Here is a 20,311-nt window from a genome sequence, read left to right on the forward strand (position 1 = left end):
CATACCCAAAAGCTCGCCTGATCAAAACCTCGTTGTAATGATCTCGCGACACAGAATCTCGCCTGGTCTAAATTAAGCGAGACGTAGTGTCGCCTGGGAAGAAATGTCGTCACGATAAAACTTCTTCATGACGATTTCTTCAATGTAGAATGTTCTATATATTACTATATGTATATATTTAGTAATAACACATAATTACATTAAAATAATGACAAGAAAAATTCTAATGCATGCTTTGGAAATCTATATATATAAAAATTAAATGACTATGTTTGTTACATTATACCTCTTGAGCCATACTACCGATTTCAATCAAATTTTCAACATAGATGAGGTTTGAGCCTAGGATGTCTTTTATAATTTCACTTTTTTCGGCACAACAAAAGGGAGGGGGAGTGGGATATATATATATATATATATATATATATATATATATATATATATATATATATATATATATATATATATATATACAGAGGTTTTGGTCCGGCGAGATTTTGTCCTGCGAGGTTTTGGCCCGGCGAGATTTTGTCCCGCGAGGTTTTGGCCGGCGAGATTTTGGGCGGCGATGTTTCGGCCGCGAGGTTTTGTCCGTATTCCTCCAGATCCTATCCCTGACATCACCAATGTGGTAAGAGGACCCTATCCAACGCTACAATCCGCCTCCAACAACTCCATGCTTAAGGAGAAATAGATTGGACTTCAGCCCAAAATTTCTGGAACTTCAAGGCCAGGGACCAATTTTTCATTACCGCTGTGCTTAAGGGACCAGCTTTCCAACGTCACCACCAGCGACCACCAACTCCATGTCTAACATTGTTTCCCTTTCGTATAAAAATTTTAATGTGTTTTCCTCCATGCTCTTTGCTTGAGATATATTAGACGGTATAGCCTCTAGGGGACTGTACATTAGAACGAATAGACGAACAAACGAACAGACGGACTGATGTCGAAAAATCCCTTCTCGTGTATCTATGGCCCACGAAACTTGTAAATTCGTTAAAACTCTCGAATTCGATTATTTAATCTATTTATTTATTTATTTATTTTTACGATTACCGTCCTTCTCTGCTTGATTGAAAGTAAAAATTGGAGTGAAAATGAGTCGTAATAATTTCGTCTGTCGAACAAAGAAAGTAGGAGCAGTAATACTAATCACAAAGTATCAAGATTTGAAGAGAACTTCAGATAAAACCAGTTGAGAATGCTCCAAGAACATTGCCAGAACGATCTTAAAAATAATGGAGAGATGGAACGGGAAGGATAACTGTGATTGTTCTTATAAGTAAAAGTAAATCTTTTTATCCACACCTTGTTCTGTTTCTCGCCAAATATCATCTCTCTATAACTTAAATTTTCCCAGAAATGGCGTCTTAAATCTCCCGAAATTAGAACAATTTTTGGCCAATATCAGGGGAACGGTAAGTCATAGAGAGATGATATTCGTGTTGATTAATGCCTAAGAGGATGGTAAACATTTTGGTACAGATATTAACTGGTGGCCACTAGCCAAGTGGCCACTTGTCATACCAGTGTCCACCGGTTACTCTTTGGTTCCAAAATGTTTACCATCCTCTTACGTATTGACCAACACCAATATCATCTCTCTATAACTAATGATTACCGAGATATTAATCTCCGGAAATCGGCCACTTTTTGGCCAATATTTCAAGAACGGTAAGAGTGACGCGAAAAATTCAATCACTTTCTTAGATAGTTTTTGATGCTCTATCGAATGTAAGGTTCAAAATTGAAAATATCGCAAATAACAGATACACACACAGACATACAGATTATTATTATTATTATTATTATTATTATTATTATTATTATTATTATTATTATTATTATTATTATTATTATTATTATTATATAACACCGTGTATAACCATGAAAGATAGGCGGTTTGAATCTAAATACTAAAAGCTAGTTGACAGCCGATCTCGGTCGTCGAGAAATCTTCAGGAGGCAAGGACATCGTTAGGAGGTTCTGGGTTTGAATTCCGGATGAGCAAGTATTCGGGCTCATGCCAAAAATTGTTAAATGTTATAGGACGCCGGCCAAACATGTTCAAAACTGCTCGGCCCGGGTTTAGAGTTGTCAACGGCTCGAGTGGCTCGGCTCATAGTTCATTCACTATCGAGCCGAACCGAGAAGTTAACCGACCAAATTGCTCACCCAACTGAGCCGGGTGCGATCCGATGCCTGACCCAAGCCGAACCGAACCGAGCTGATGGCTCACCCTAACTGACCTGGCTCGAGGCACTGGCTCAGTTGAACCGAGTCGATATCCCATCATAACAGAGCCAGCTAGAGCTCTTCACTCAGTTGAATCAATAAGAGCCGGTTGACAACACTACTCGGATTGGGCTAAAAAAAAAATCCACCTTGCAGGTCTCAGCCTTGATCGTAAGGTCTGCGGAATATACTTATATTGTTAGGCCTCCATTAAACACTAGGCAATAACGTTAGTGTTATCATAATTTAGGATTTATTATTAAATTACGCTGACGGTACAGAATTGAAACTTGTTAAATTTTACACTAATTCTGCATAAATTTAGGACAAATGCTAAAGATTAGTGCATCGTTAGTGCTACATGTAACACACACTAACGTTACTGCTATCATAGTTTACGAGTTATTAATGAATAACTTGGACGGGACTGAATTTAGAATTATCGAATTTTAGTCTAATTCTTTCACAAAGGTAGGATAAATGCTAAAGGTTTGTGCATCCTTAGCATTCAAAAAAATACTAGGAACTAACGTTAGTATTATCACATTTTAGGGGTTGTTAATGAATACCTCAAGCAGGGCTATTCATTTTACATTAGATTCACATTAGATTTTTCAATTATGCAATTTTACACTAATTGTCCCACAGAAGTGGAATAACCGACAAATCTTAGTGCACTCTTGGTGCTCCATAAAACGCTAAACACTAACGTCACTGCCATCACTGTTTAGGAGCTATTAATAAATATCTCGGCGGGGCTAAAATCAGTTTTCTTTTTTAACTTTTACATAGTTAGTATAAAATTCAATAAATCTTAATTGAGTTTCGTCCGAGTTATTCACCAATAACTCCTAAACTATGATAGCACTAGCATCAGTGCTGGAGGTTTCGGCAAGCAATAACGATGCACTAACTTTTGAAGTTTATCCCACCTTTGTAAGACAATTATTGTAGAATTCAATAAATTTCAATTTAGACCCACGAGAGCTATCCACTAATAACTCCTAAACAGTCATAGCACTAATTTTAGTGTTTAGTGAACTAATGTGCACTAATGAAGCACTAACCATGCGAAATGGTTTGGTAGTAATTCAGATGTGTGCGGGGCTAAATTTAGACAAGTGGCAATTTCCATTTTGTAAAATTTACGCCAAATTTAAAAGCACTAATGAACATATGTAATGTAATGGTAACTATTACATTAGTGGGTATTATTGCAGAACTCCAAATATTAGTGCTGCAATTGTGTGGACGGTAAAAGATGAAACTTAGGGGAAGCTAATTACACGCTAGCCCGTCACCACAAAATTATTCACGACAAGAAGCACTAATGTTTGGAGTTGGTGCACTAGCAAATACTAACGTTTGCACTAGAAGAGATCATTACCACTTTTGAATTTGGTGGGAATTTGACACAGTAAAAAATTCCCGATGTATTTCTTATGGTAATTTCGTAATATAATTGATTATATCTGCACTACTAGTGAAGCAGTAACGAAAGTATTACCGTACTCTAGAAGAACGACCGATGCACTAGGTTTCACCGGTGGTGCTTTCTCGAGAGGCTAACATGCAGTTAGGCCCACCAAAGTTTTTTTTTTCTTCTAGCATTCAAACAATTGAACCATTAATGTTGGGAGTTAATGCTCCATGAAGCACTAACGTATGCACTAGAAAAGAATATTAGTGCTTTTGAATTTGCTGGAAATTTGAGACAATGAAAATTCCCCTTGTCTTTCTTATGGAAGTTCCGTGACACGTAATTGGCCATATCTACAATAATGGTGAAGCACTAACGAAACTATTAGTTTCTTTTAGAAACACTAATGATGCACTATAGATTTCACTAAGTTTCGTTGTTATCACTTTCTTGGGTGCTAAAGATTTTTGCTTCTACCGTCCAGCCTATTCAAGCACTAATGTTTTGAGTTGGTGCTCTAAGAAACACTAACGAAGCAATAACGATTGCATTAAAAGAGATCATTAGTGTTTTGAATATGACCAAAATTTGAGCCAATGAAAAATTATCAATTTATTTTTACGGAAGTTTCGTGACATGTAATTGGACATATCTACACTATTAGTGAAGTACTAAGAAAAATATTAGTGTTTTCTAGAAGCACCAACGACGAAATAACGAATGGAAATAATTTTTTCGTTAGTGTTTAAAGTGGGGGCCAGAGTGTAATTACACACTATCATGTTTTGGCATTAGAGACTACACTAATGAAACACTAACATTAGGAGTTATTGCACTAAGAAGCACTAACAATCGACTAACAAATGACACTACTTTTTTCGTTAGTGCTAGAAGTGGGGGCAGCCTGTACTTAACCTTTACCATTTCTTGGCTCTAGAACCTACACTAATAAGCATTTACGTTAGTGGTTGGTGCATTAAGAAACACTAACAATGCAATAACAAACGGCAATATTTTCGTTAGTGCTAGAAGTGGGAGAAGCATGAACTTGATCCCCAAAAGTTTTTTTTACTTGTAGCGCCTACATTAATGAAGCACAAACGTTAGAGGTTGATGTATTAAGTAGCACTACCAATTACACTAGAAGAGATCATTAGCGCTCTTGAATTTGGCGGGAAATTTTCGCAACAATAAATTACCCATAACTACACTAACAATGAAACACTAACGAAACTATTAGTGATTTCTAGAAGCACTAGCAGTGCACTAACGACTGATAATGAATTTTTCGTTAGTGCTTAAAATGGAATCCAAGTTCACGTTGGCCCTCCAAAGATATTTTATTTGTAGCACCTACACTAATGAAACACTAACGTTGGATGTTGCACTAAGAGGCACAATTGTGTACTAAAGATTGCACTGGAAGATATCATTAGTGCTTTTAAATTTGGCGGAAGATTGACGCAATCAAAAATGTCATATGTATTTCTTATGGGAGTTTCGTGACATGTAATTTGCCATAACTACACCAATAGTGAATGAATAACAAAACTATTAGTGTTTGCTAAAAGCACTAAAGATGCAGAAAGTAATGACACTAATTTTATCGTTAGTGCTTCAAGTGGGGGCCATGTTCACCGATGTGTAATTTCAACACAACTATCGGAAAAATGCATGCAAAACCAAGCACTAAAGTAGCACAAACGCTTGGCATTACAAAATTAATTCTACTTCAATTAGGGGAAAAAGCAGGGCTAACTACTCGCTTTTTCACAAACCTTTGCACTCTTCAAAAACAAACCGCGTAACTCAATTTGTATCACTCCGCACACGAGTATACAGCGATTGTTGCAGGAGAAAATGCTTCGTCTGTTTCCCGCAATATTTCTGCTTCTGCACGTGCATGTAATCCTTCACTGGTAACCTTCCTGCCTGCATGGCCATCATCAAATATAGCGCGCGCTCTGCGTATTTGTCAGTGGGTGTAACTGTTTTCTGTTAAATTTAAATTTTTGTGTAAGATGTCAACCCACATATAGAGATGTGCTTTTAATTGAAACTAAAATGTTCTTAGTGTGATCTAAAAATACAATAATTGCTGCTTAGGTTGAACAAGTGGAATTTCTTGGGGACTATTTTCTTATGGAAGAATAATGGTCATTTGGCTCATTGCAAGTGTTGCTCACTTCTGATTATATATATATATATATATATATATATATATATATATATATATATATATATATATATATTTTTTTTTGAAGAATCGTAGTCAGACTGTTTAGTCAGTTTCACAGAACTGGGATGCAAATGTTCATTATGTTACCCAAAGGAAAAACTGAGCCCTTGTGCTAAATTTCTATTTAAAATATTAAATGCATTATACTTCAGATAATTGGAGAGCCTTTCATTGTATATAAAAAGCTGTAGGCCTATTATTCTAAAGATAAGTAAGAAATAAAGATAAAAGCAATTTCACCGATTCGAAGTAGCGTAACGTCTGATGTTAATTCTGTATGTTATAATCAGGGGTAAAAGTGGATCTGAAAAGGTAGGGGGACGGTAGCAAGCGGCATGAAGTCACGCCGTTCCCCCGCCTATCCTTGCCCATTTTAATTTCTTAAGAACTGGGGGACGTCGTACATATTTTTCCAAGGTCGGGGATGGCGTTCTTCCTCGTTCTCCCACTTTTATCCCTGGTTATAATTCGCATATCGATTAAAAGAAACGATCGGGTTTAACTCTTAACATACCAAGCGGGGTCCTCTAGGAACCCCAGAGGACGATATTTGGTGATACTCCTGCAACTATAATAATCAATTTATTCTGGATGTTTATGTGTGTACTGCATCCGTTTGGAATATACTATCTATTACATAAATATATCAACGATGCGTTCGTTAAAAAAAATACAAAAAATAAAAACACACTTGAAAATGTAAAAGCTCCATTGTTAAATTTGTATTTCAGATTTACGAACAAAAAAGATTAAAAATGTACGAAAAACTGAATATTGCTCAAGTAAACATAATATTTGATGTCAACAATGCTCATTTAACTTAGGTATGCTTTTAGACACCCAAAAAATAATAATTTTGAGTTGCAATACTATGTTGAGAAATTAAAATAATACTTGGGGTCCGCAGAAGACCCCAACTTGGTAAACAACCTTGACGAGTTAGACTTGGTACGTTAAGGGTTACATGAACATTTAAGAATCGCAAGAATGATTGTCCGTTCTCAGGAGTAACTAAATATCTTTAAAAAAATCTTCAAGGGATACTAAAATTGTAATCTATTCAATAATTAATATCTTTATTTTTTTAAAAAAAAATGAACAATTACTTGATCCACATGTTCTCTTGGCTCTACTTGAGAGTCACGTAGTGATCCGAAACTCAGTTTTGAAATGGATGGGGGTAAAAGAGCACATGTTTTAGTACATCTGCTAGTCAAGCTAATAACTATAGTAAGACAACAAAGACTAGAGAACATAGTAAGATCCAATAGCTCTGATTCTAATTTTCCATGTTATCCCTTGACGCTATGGGCAGGCTAAATAAAATTTAGTAGTGATAGATTGAATATTTTGAACCATTAATGCGAACTCCCTGATATACAGAGGACGAAGATTTATGGTCAACCACAATTAGCCATGATTTGCAGTTACAGGAAAAATTTAAGAGATTGTCCAGCCCGACTTCCAGGCATGGACGTCCGCAGGACTTTTTCAAGGAGGTAAAATACTGATTCCATGGGGGGGGGGGAGGACAAAAGACCGACACACAAACTCAGTCGCGAATACACAATATTTTGATACACGAGGGCACATAATACATCAAGTAAAATAACAGTGTATCTTGGTAATCTTGGAGAGAGAAAATGTATCTTGGTAATCTATCAGAAGTCCATGCCATTTCATTTTCAATCTCTCGGTCTTCGGTTTGTTTCTTAATTTGTTAGCTCGAGGTTTTCTATAAACTTTTTAGTATGTTAGTTGGCAACATTTACACACTGCCGTCTGCGTTGTTTACAAGAGCTGCAAAGCTTCGTGAAAAAACGAATAGATGGAAATTAATTTTATTATAACGGCGTTATTTGAATACACTAACTCTGAAATTTGAGCACTAACGTACCACAAAGATTTGACGTTAGCAAATCAATTCTAATTCAATTAAGGAGAAAAGCGGGGCCAGCTTTACGTTAATTAATTCCGTTATAACGGTTATGGCAGAAATTTGGGCACTAACCAGCACTAACGTAGCACAAACGTTTGGAATTAGAATATCAATTGTTTCTCAATTAGGGAATAATCCGGGGCCAACTTGACGTCAAGTTGGATACAAAGTTTAAATTGTTCATAACATTGTTATTTTGATAGCACTAGCATTTTTATTTGGGCACTAACCTGCACTAACGTATCACAACAGAATGGTATTATTTTTTCATGCAAAAGTGTTGGGGCCAAGTTGATACTAATTTCTGCAGACGACCACCGCAATTTTGATTTCACACTGTTAATGCTTGGTTATTGCTCGTTTGTGTCACAAATTCCATCGTTAGTTTTCCGGGGATAACTCCCAACTTGTTAACAGAATCTATTTACCGGCTACTTTCATGGCGATTTCTGGCAAGCCATCTACAGCACACCTCGATTTCGAATGCATATATCGTTAGTGCTTCATTATACATCGTTCTTGCCGCAAATCTCATTGTTAGTCCTCCAAAAGTAACGTTCACTTTTTTTTTTAAACATCATTTTCGGCTTTCTAACTTTGTACCAACAGGCTTGGCAAACCACCTACAGCGGATCACAATTCTGATTTCACATATCGTTAATTATATTGGTTAGTTGACGTAATAGGTGAAGCACTAACACTGCAATTTGAGACACTAAGGAGCAGTAACCAAATACTGACGGTGTGTAAAATCAAAAATATCCGATGTAGGTAGAATGTCAGATCCGTCCAAATGAAGTTTAAAGCCTATAATGATATTTAAAAAAATGTAGGCGTCATCTGTGTAGCACTTGCAATGAGATGCATCACCAACGAGTACTAATGAAGCATTAACGACGTGTGAAATCGAAATCGTGCTCTGAATTAGGTGTAATGCCTGCCTGCCCTTTGACTAGAAGTTAGTAGGCCAATGATGATTTTTTTTTTAAAAATATATAGGTTTTCTCACTGGTGCATTAACGATGAAATTTGAGGAACTAACGAGCACTAACGAGCCACTAATGATGTGTGAAATTGAAATTATGTTTTGAAGTAAGTGTCGTGCCAGGTCTGTTGGCAGGAAGTTAGAAGGCCAATAATGGATTTTTAAAAAAACATAGGCATTATATGTGAGCACTAATGATGCTGTACGCTGCTTATCAAGGCCGGAACGACCTAGTCGTAGCTGTTATGTATGGAGCAGTAACGATGTAATGTTCTGCACTAACAAGCACTAACGAAGTATTAACGACGGCTGTAAATGAAATTGTGATTAAAAGCAGGTTTGTCCCTGGTCTGTTGTAACGAAGTTACCAGGTAAACAATGGTTTCTTAAAAAATGAGTCCGTTATGTGTGAGCACTAACGATATGATAAACAGCATTAACGAGTACTAACGAAACACTAATGATAGATAAAATCAAAATTGTGGTCTCCTGTAGCTCTTGTGCATGGCGTGTTGGCACGAAGTTAGGAGGGGAAAATAGATGTTTTGAATATGTAGGTGTTATCTGTTTAGCATTAACGATAAGATATGCAGCACTAACGAGCACTAATGACGGGTGAAATAAAAATTGTGGTCTACCTTATATTTCGTCCATGGTCTGCTGTCATGATGTTAGCAGGACAAGAATGGCTTTCTTGAAAAATGTGCCCGTTATCTTTGAAGCACAAACGGTGGGATATACAACACTAACGGGCACTAACTAAGTACTAATTAAAAATGTAATGTAAATTATGGCCTGCCGTAGATTTCGAAACTGGTCTTCTGCCATAAAGTTAGCAGGGCAATAACATATATCTTAAAAACGTAGCCAATGTATGTGGAGTACTTATTATCAGATATGGAGTACTAACAGATACTAACGGTTGGATGTGCGGCACTAAAGATCACTAAGGAAGCACTAATGACATGTCATCAAAATTCTGGTCAGCCGTCGATTTCGTCCCTGATGTGCTGGCAAGAATTTAGTAGGCAAAATATGTCTTTCTTGAAATATGTAACCGTTATCTGTGAGGCATCTGTGAGGTTATCTGTGTCGCAACCGTCTGATATGCGACACTAGCGAGCACTAATGAGGCAGTAAGGGCGAGTGTAATCTAAATTGTAGCCTTGTCGTAAATTTCGTCCTTGTTCTGATGGCATGAAGTTACCGGGCCAATACTTCCTTCTTCAAAAATGTAGCTGTTACTCTTGTCAGTACTAGCAATGAAATATGCGGCACTAACGAGCACTGGCGAAGAACTAATGACCGGTGTAATCAAAATTGTGGTCTGCTGTAGGATTCGTGCATGGATTCTTGGCATGAAATTGGGTGAAATTGGACTCTTTTTTTTTTTTAGAAATGTAGCCGTTATCTCTGAAGCACCAACCACAGGACTAACGAGCACTAGCGAAGCACTAATAAAGGATGTAATAAAAGTAGTGATCGGACCTATATTTCGTCCCCGGTCTGCTGGCATGAAATTAAAAAGCCAATAATGTCTCTCTTTAAGAATGTATACGTTATATGTGAAGCACTAGCGGTGGGATATGCGGTACTTACAAGCACTAACTAAGCGTTAACGTCGGGTGTAATCAAAATTGGGGTCTGATGATGGTTTCTTCTATTGTGAGTTGGCATGAAATTAGAAGGCGAAAATGGATTTTATTTTAAAATGTAAATGTTATTTATTGTGCACTAAGGATGGGATATGCAGCACTAACAAGGCACTCATGAATTATGTAATAAAAATTGAATTTTCTGCAGTAGATTTCGTCTCTGGTATGCTTTAATGAAGTTAGAAGGCCAATAATGGCTGTCTTAAAAAATGTAGCCGTTATGTGTGCAGTACCAACGATGGGATATGCAGCACTAGCGAACACTACCGATGGGATGTGTTGCACTAACAAGCACTAAAGAAGGACTAGTGATAGATATAATCAAACTTGTGGGTTGAAGTCTCTTTCATCCCTCGACGGTTGGCATGAAGTTACCAGACCTTAATGGTTTTCTTCAAGAATGTAGCCGTTATCTGTGAAGCACAGATGGTTGGGTATGCATCTCTAACAAGCACTAACGAAGCACTAATGTTCGGTGTAATCAAAATGGTGGTCTGCTGTAGGTTTCGTTCCTTGCGTGTTGGTATGAAATTAGGAGTGGAAAATGGATTTTTTGAAATAATGTAGCCATTATCTCTTGAGCACTAGCAATGTGATATGCAGCACTAACGAGCAGTAACGAAGCACTAATGACGAGTGTAATCGAAATTGTGGTCTGTCGTAGATTTCGTTCGTGATCTTCTGGTCGTAGATTTCGTAACTGGTCTGCCGGCATCAAGTTAGCAGGCCAATACTGGCTTCTTAAGAAATGTAGGCCTAGAACTATTTGTGAAGGACTAACAATGAGTTATTTGTGCAGTACTAACGATGGGATGTGCAGCACAAACGAAAATTAAGGATGGGATGTGTTGCACTAACAAGCACTAACGAAGTACTAGTGACAGATGTAATCAAACTTGTGGGTTGAAGTCTCTTTCATCCCTCGACGGTTGGCATGAAGTTACCAGGCCTTAATGGTTTTCTTCAAGAATGTAGCCGTTATCTGTGAAGCACAGATGGTTGGGTATGCAGCTCTAACAAGCACTAACGAAGCACTAATGTCCGGTGTAATCAAAATGGTGGTCTGCTGTAGGTTTCGTTCCTTGCGTGTTGGTATGAAATTAGGAGTGGAAAATGGATTTTTTGAAATAATGTAGCCATTATCTCTTGAGCACTAGCAATGTGATATGCAGCACTAACGAGCAGTAACGAAGCACTAATGACGAGTGTAATCGAAATTGTGGTCTGTCGTAGTTTTCGTTCGTGATCTTCTGGCATGAAGTGAGCAGGCCAATAATGCCTTCTTAAAAATGTGGCCGTTATCTGTAGAGCACTAACGATGGAATATTGGGACTAACGAGTACTAACGACGCACTAATAACGGGTGTAATCGAAATTGTGGTGTGCCTTACATTTCGCCCTTTGTCTGCTGACATTATGTAGTAGGCCATTAAAGGATTTTTTTTAATGTAGCCAATGTCAACCGAGCAGTAACGAGATGATATGCGGCACTAACGAGTAATAACGAAGCATTAATGACAGATGTCATCTGTCGTATATTTCGTCAATGGTCTGCTGGCATGATGTTAGCATGCCAATAATGGTTTTCTTTATAAAAAATGGCTGTTATCTGTAGAGCACTACCTATGGGATATGTTTCACTAACGAGCATTAACGAAGCACTACTGATGGGAGTAATCGAAAGTGTTTTTTGGAGTAGATTTCATCTCTAGTCTGCTGGCATGAGTTAGCAGGCCAATAAGGGTTTCTTCAAAGTTGCTGGCGTTATTTATGGTTCATTAACGATGGAACATGCTGCAGTAACGACAACTAACGATGTAATAACGATAGGTGAAATCGAGATTGTAGTTTGCTGTAAGTTCTGTGTAGCGTGTAGACATGAAATTAGGTGGGGAAAATTATTTTTTAGAAAATATATATCCGTTGTCTTAGGAGCAGCCACGATGTGATATGCGGCAATAACGAGCACTAACGAAGAACTAACGATATATGAAGTCGAAATCGTGGTCTACCATGGGTAGCCTACGAGCCTCATAAAACGGACCAATTTTGTTACCCTAAAAGGTGTATATATAGAAGCACTAACATTATTATTTATGGCACCAACGATGCTCGAAACGGCAATTTCATTTATGGGGTGATTTTGATATGTTGGTCTCTTGGTATGAAGTTAGCAGGCCAATTGTGACTCTTAAAAATTGAGACATTATTTTATAGCACAAACGATGGAGTTTGCGGCACTAAGAAGCACTAACAAAGCAATAACGATGTGTGAAATCGAAATTGTGACCTGCCAAGTTCATTTACATATCACTGAAAACTGGTTTAATTGAACGAAACTAGTACTGGTGGCTTAAAATGTATTTGAATTATTTAAAGAAATATGGGAGACAGCAGTTTTCCTGGTGTTTCCTAGGTAACTCTTTAGTAAACAAGTTGGGGCGCAATTGACTACGTATTTCATCTAAAGAGATTGAGTTGAGTTGATTTTGAGTTTAAAGTCCTTTCCAGCAGCGAAGCTATATGAGACCGGACCTACTGATTAACGTGGAATCCGAATCACATGAGCTCCCGCTGGGAATCGAACCCAGGCTCTCCCATGCCAAAGCCGCGTACTAAGGATGGGCAGACCCGGTTCCTGGTGGAACCGATTTTCGGCTCTGAACTGATCCAGTTCTAGAAAATCCGGTTCCGCAACAGGTGTTTCGGATCCAGGTCTGGAAACGATTTTTTGGATCGTGGTCTGGATCCGGTTCTGGAACCGGGTTTTCGGATCCAGATCTGGTACCTGTTTCTAAGATCCGGTTCTGGAACCGGGTTTTCGGATCCAGATCTGGAACCGGTTCCCAAGATCCGGTTGAGGAACCGGGTTTTCGGATCCAGGGTTTCGGATTCTGAAACCCACTGAGACCAGAACATTGTGGCCATCCCTACGCTAAACCCGAGCTGCTGGCAGACTGTGAATAGTGTGCTAGATGAAATGGTGGAAGCGATAGGCAGGCGCCCAGGCGGAGGTCGCTTGTCTCATTTGGCTAAATAAACTTTGTAACTGACAAGCTCATTGTCTAAACAGGAAACGGGCAAATTCATTTGGATAAACACCCATCGGTGGACCAAATTTCTTTTTCTGGGGGCCACAAGCGGGTCTGGGCATGGAGGGCACAAGCGCGTGGTCCTCTTTGCAGTGTTTTGAAGGTGAACTTTGTGCCTAATTTACGGGTCTTTGGGGGCTTTCGGATCCACGTCTGGAACCGTTTCCTAAGATCCGGTTCTGGAACTGGGTTTTCGGATCCAGGTCTGTAACTGGTTTAATTATCTTGGGACGCAACTAACTGAAAGGGAATGGCGGACATAGGACCTACTTTTTGGAGCCTTAGTTGAGTGCAGAAATCCGATTCTCGATGTATCTTACCCTTTCTGCTGTGATACCTACTGATAGATGGACGGACATAACCGTTCTGTAAGACTTCTGACAGTATAGTTTGGAAGTATAACAATAATAATAATAATAATAATAATAATAATAATAATAATAATAATAACAATATTACTAATACTACTACTACTACTACTAATAATAATAATAATAATAATAACAATAATACTAATACTACTACTACTACTACTACTACTACTAATAATAATAATAATAATAATAATAATAATAATAATAATAATAATAACAATATAAGTAGAAGAAGAAGTCACTGAATTTGACACTCGCCCCACTCCATCCCCCACTACACTATTTCACTATATGTACATCATTATGCTGCACACATCATGTACAGCAACGAGAGTTATGCTTCTAAACCAATTCAGTGTAAAGATATCTTGTCTTATATGTAATCATCCTGAAAATAAATGTAACTTACGTCGGCAAACTGTGACTCAAAAAATTGACCTACTTTTCCCCCTTCCCCCTCAACCCATATAAGCAACAAGTACACACACAGGGTATTACGATATATCAGAGTACTTCATTGCTTCAAATACCAATTTTTATTAGTGTACCTCCAAGTGAGGATGGTTACCACAAAAAACTGATACAAAGAATAAAACAAAACATGAATTTTGCCGTCCCCCTCCGCCGTGATACCTCCAAAATACATAAAACTTATACCAGCGGAAAGCTACATTCTTCGGAAATACATTGATATCAAAATTACCTTTCAAAGTTAAATAGGGGCTGAGCTATTGAAGTTTAAAGTCTTAACGCAGCAGTTGCTTCAATGGACGTTTCAAGGTTATTAGCAATAGCCACTAACTCAATAGAGTGTGCGGAACGTTGTATATTTAAAAAGTAACATCTTATGAGTTTGTATTTGGAGGAGGTAATTTAATAGATGCAATTATTGTAAAATATTCAGTGATTATGAGAAATGAAGGAAATAGTGGAATGAAGAAAATTGAAGGAATTGGGAGTGAAAACCCACGTGCATAGTGTTTGTTCACCACAAAGCTCACTTGGTGCAATTTGGGATCGAACCAATGGTCGCATTCACCAGAGGTTAACGCTCTACCACTGAACCACCGCGGTTCCTGACCGATATTAGTGTCGAATCCATAGCTTTTGGGGTCACTGAAACGAACAGTGACACTTCCGGTGCCGCTTAAATCCAAATTCATGGAAACAGCTTCCAATGCACTACTAGGCCCAAGGTAGGATTACATTACGTTACATCATATATTTCGCTATTCTCCTTAAAGATGGCACAATGTCTTAAGATTTCATACAAGCACACTATCAAGGGAGCCATCACGCGGATTAAGTGTTAACTATAATGGCTCCATGACATTGCATACAGGAAGATGATTACAACCTTTATATACAGGGTGTCTCAAAAAAGTTCCTTGTCATATAGTAATTATGTTATTATCAGAGTAAGCCTATAGAAAAATGTAAGAAGAAAATGCATTCCACACATGATGTTTTCAATCTAAAGTGAAGGATTTTTTTTAAGTCGGACTAGCCGTTTGGCCTGTACACTCCTTATGCGCCCAATGTTAAATGAAAATACAACGTTACCATTTACCTGGACAAACATAATAAGTGAATAAAGTTACTGTTTGAAATCGGGGTTGGCTATCGATAAGTTAGCGTAAAAGACAGTAACCTCATTCAATGATCTTGTGGTCGAGGTAAACGGCAATGTTGCATTTTCATTTAACATTGGGCGTATAAAGAGTGTACAGCCCAAAACATTATATTTGGAGACGGTTTCTCCTCTTGCATTTTGTTGCAACTCTAATAATAACAAAGGGGGCCGCGGTGGCTCAGTGGTAGAGCGTTCACCTCTGGTACTTGGGGTTCCGGGCTCGATCCCAGCCCCCGCCACGTGAACCTTGTGGTTGACAAACAACGTGTGCGCTGGTTTTCTCGGGGTTCTCCCGTTTCCTCTCACTTTCTTCATTCCACCATTTCATCATCACCGTCTGCTTTGGCATAACTGTGGGACGTAAAACTCAAAGATTTCATTTCATTTTTTCTAATAATAACACAGTTACTCTATGTCAGGGGACTTTTTGAGACAACCTGCATATATATATAGCATGTTTCAAAAGTCCGGGAACACTTTTAATATTTTATTGTAGGCAAACTAGTAACATTGGAAAGTAAGGAATTGTATAATTGTAAAGGGTAAATTGTAAAGATTGTTTTGAACAATGCTTATTTCACAGACACTCTATGTAGGAACCACGTGTGATCCTACAAATGTCTACGCGATAATCCAACTCTTGGCACACACGACTCAACATGTCTTCCGAGACTGTTGCTGTTGCTTGCTCAATTTTCCTTTTCAATTCCCTAACATCACCTGTCAAAGGAGGGACGTATGCAAGGTCCTTCACGAACCCGCACAAAAAGAAATCGCAAGGGGTGATATCTGGAGACCTAGGAGGCCTAGACCATTTGAGCACACATTAGTCGTTTGATCCACCACGACTAATCCAACAATTTGGTAGCTCTGAGTTCAGATATGACCTAACATCACGGGGTTGCACCATCCAACTGAAGGACAAAGTTCTCATATTCAGTTTGCAACAATGGCAATAACCACTCCTGCAACATGTGCAGGAAGGACTCTCCATTAATAGTTTGTTCTTCAAGGAAGAAAGGCCCATACAGTTTCTTGTGGGACATGGCGCAGAAAACATTTACCTTGGGAGAATCTCGGTCGTGTTCCAAAATTTCATGAGGGTTTTGTGTTCCCCAAATTCTACAATTGTGCCTGTTCACTTTTCCACTTGTATGAAATGTTGCCTCGTCTGAAAAAAATGATTGATTCCCAAAAGCATCCTCTTTGTCCTGCAATGCACAACAAAACTGGAATCGCTCCTCTTTGTCTTTTGAATATAACTTTTGCACTAACTGTGTCTGTATGGTTCAATGTTTAATTTTTTTATGCAAAACATGCCACACACACGTTGTTGACATTTGCAACTGAAGTGAAGCACTGCGTAACGATTTTCTCGGGCTCCTTGTGAAAGCTTCTCTCACTCGTTCAACGTCATTTGCACTCAAACTTGGCCTACCACTTCTCTTCTTGGCACACAGACACCCTGTTTCAACGAACTTCTCATGCCAATTGTAGATTGCCTTTCTTGTTGGTGCTGCTTTACCGTACTTCAACCTAAATTTTCGTTGGACATCTGTTGCACTCTTTGTTTTGTCAAATTGTAGGACGCAGAAAGCCTCTCACCTCGAGAAAGCGCCATCTAGAATTTGGTACCACCAAGTGGCGATACATGGAACTACACGTTACACCTGCAATGAAAAAAAATTACAACTTCAATGTTTCAAATTATACACTTCGTTAGTTTGCAAAGCTACTAGTTTGGCTACAATAATTTTTAAAGTGTTCCCGGACTTTTGAAACAAACTGTATATATATATATATATATATATATATATATATATATATATATATATATATATATATATATATATATATATATATAATTTGTTCGTTGCAGAGGGAAGGGATTCCAAATTTATGCTAAAAAGAGAGTATTTCAGTAGCTTCTTATTTTGAAATTCACCAAGCAGCATCGATTAAAGCATAGCGGGGTCTCTACCACTAACAGAATAACACAAAACAATACTCGGATCGGAAAACGCAACAAGAAGTTAAGAAAGTTGATGGTATCGATTAGATGCTGCTCCCAGCATATAGTCCTGACTTTGGCCCTTCTGATTATTAGATGTTCCGGTCCATGGCGTAATTCCTAAAATCACAATACTTCACCAACCAGAAAGATATGAAAACAGTAGTAACTGATTTTGTTTTGTGGGATTTTGCACACACACACAAAAAATGTTTGCGAACCATGTCAGGGGTTAATTTTGGCTTCTAAGCAGGACTGCCTGCCTTCAGATTCATATCAGAGAGCCTAACACCTTAACGTACTTTCAAAGGCTTGAACAACACTATTTTCAAGTTTCTTTCAGAAATGAAATCAAATTTTTCAATTTAAAGTTGTATGGTTAAGCCCTTTAAGCTAAGGGAAACGGATGATTATGTCAAGTGAATGATGATTTAAGAATTGGTGGAATGTAATGTGGGAGACAACAGGAGTATCCCGAGAAATTCCGCGGACAGGATGTACTCCAACACGAAGTTATATGGCCGGGAATCGAACCGGGGATGTCACGCAACAGATTTAAGGTCTATAAAACTGAGCCACCGTGTATACTCCATTTTGAGGTTTCTGTTTCAGTTCCATTGTATTGAAGAGTGGAGTATCCCTTGGAAACTTTCTTTTCAGAACAAACGAGTTACAGCATTTCGTCAGATTATCAATGAAATGTTAATTTTTAAAATATGAACAAAGTCGTCTGAGTCGTTTCTGAAACAAATATTGCTTAAAAAAGCTCTTTCCAAGAGTAAATTACCGTTTCTAGTTTTTTTTTTTTTTCAGAGAAACGACTAATACACATTACGAAGTTGCTAACGAAGTATTGATATATGAAATATAATAATTTCCACTTTTCTCCCGTTGTTCCATCTGTTCAACAGGTGGCAGAGCGTTATGATTTTTAGATACGATGAAATCTATTACTTGTGTTTGTTTTAACAGTTTGTAAACCTTTTCCTTATATAAAAATGAGTTTCCTTGAATACTTTATTTCAATGCTTTGATATAAAGAAATGTATTACTTCTCAGAAGCAGAAGAAACTGAAATTCTCATTAAACATCGAATTCACGACTGTTATAATATCTCCTCTGGTGTCTTTTGTCTTAAGTCTAGGGAAATGATTCGAGGTTAAATTAGAATTTTTATAATTTTAATTTTATAAATTTTAGGTTTCTATACAAGCAATCAGAACTTGAGAATTTGTCGAAGGTTCTGATGAAACGCAATAATAATAATAAGAATAAATGATGCGCTGCTTTCCAAGACTTACAACACACAAATAACGTAATAAATCTAATGAACGAGCACAGTGTGGTGTGGTTCTCATGTGGAAATTTGAAAATAGATGTTGTGCTATGTACCAGGTGACATTTGGGGAGGGCAGGGGATAATTTCCCTCCTTGAGTTCAAGAAACACAACATTTTTTGTACTAAATTGTATACCAGTACACAAATAAACCAGATAACACACTTATGCCAGTTGACACTCTGGTCCTCCATCATGGCAAAATCGGAAATGATGCTTCTGAGTACAACGTTGAAAATTAAAGCGTTACTGTGCTGTATAATAATAATAATAATAATAATAATAATAATAATAATAATAATAATAATAATAATAATAATAATAATAATAATAATAATAATAATAAATATTTTAAACTAATCGTCATTGATGGTTAAAATACATTAATGTCGTTCCTTATTCACTGAACCAAAATTGTAACAAAGATCTAATATGAATTATTATACAGAATCCCGAGTTAGAAACCCGGTGAATTCTAAAATTTTCCTGCAGCTCCATGTACGGTACTCGCAAACGCTCTCGCGCTTGGTGCGAGCGGTCCCGGGTTCGATTCCCGGTGCGGACACTGTCGGAAAAAGGTAACAGTTTTTTCCAAATGTGGTATTCCTGGTACACCTTCCAACTGCAGGAAGAGAAATCACGGACACGATATAATTTAAGATAAACTTGAGTGGTGGGTTTTTGAAGCAAGGACTTCTACCAACAAAAGCAACACTCTACCACAGAGCAAAGTGAATGATGAAGTAACGACGGTTTTTCATTCTTGAAGAAAATAATTTTGTTTTTTCAACCTAATAACGATATTTCTTTCTAATTTCAAGAAGTGTAATTTATTGCAAGTATTCTGCTAACATTTTTTTTTTTTCTTTTTCGAATAACCTCACAGCACTCAGAACGGATTTCTTTCTATTTTAAAAATTCGTACTTAATTGCACGCAATGTGCTAAGGACGTATTTTCTTTATTGTAAAGTAACGATATCTTCATACACACTTGGTAACTGGTTATATTTTTGATAACTATGAAAACTTATTAATACTACGACTGCTAAAATAACAGAAACCACAAAAAACGAGTTTCCTTGAGACGAATACCAAACTATTGATTTCTGTTTATTTTATTTTATTTTTTCTCCTCTTTCATCCAAGCAACTACCGTTTGCGCCCTCGATTAAAAAAAAAAAAAAAAAGCAAATTAAATGTTTTTCCCAATTTGGCAGACCGAGAATCAAATTAGGAACCCCATGTTATAAAAAATCTCGTCATAGCCACTGGACCACCAAAGAGAAGAGCTTCGTATAATTATGTGGGAGGAAACAGAGAACGACGAGAAGAAACCACGTACACGATAAAATTAAGGGTAACCTTTTGTGTGATAGGTTATTGAAG

Source organism: Thermobia domestica, chromosome 17 (genome assembly GCF_964235325.1).
Source record: "Thermobia domestica chromosome 17, izTheDome1.hap1.1, whole genome shotgun sequence".
NCBI classification, from domain to species: Eukaryota; Metazoa; Arthropoda; class Insecta; order Zygentoma; family Lepismatidae; genus Thermobia; species Thermobia domestica.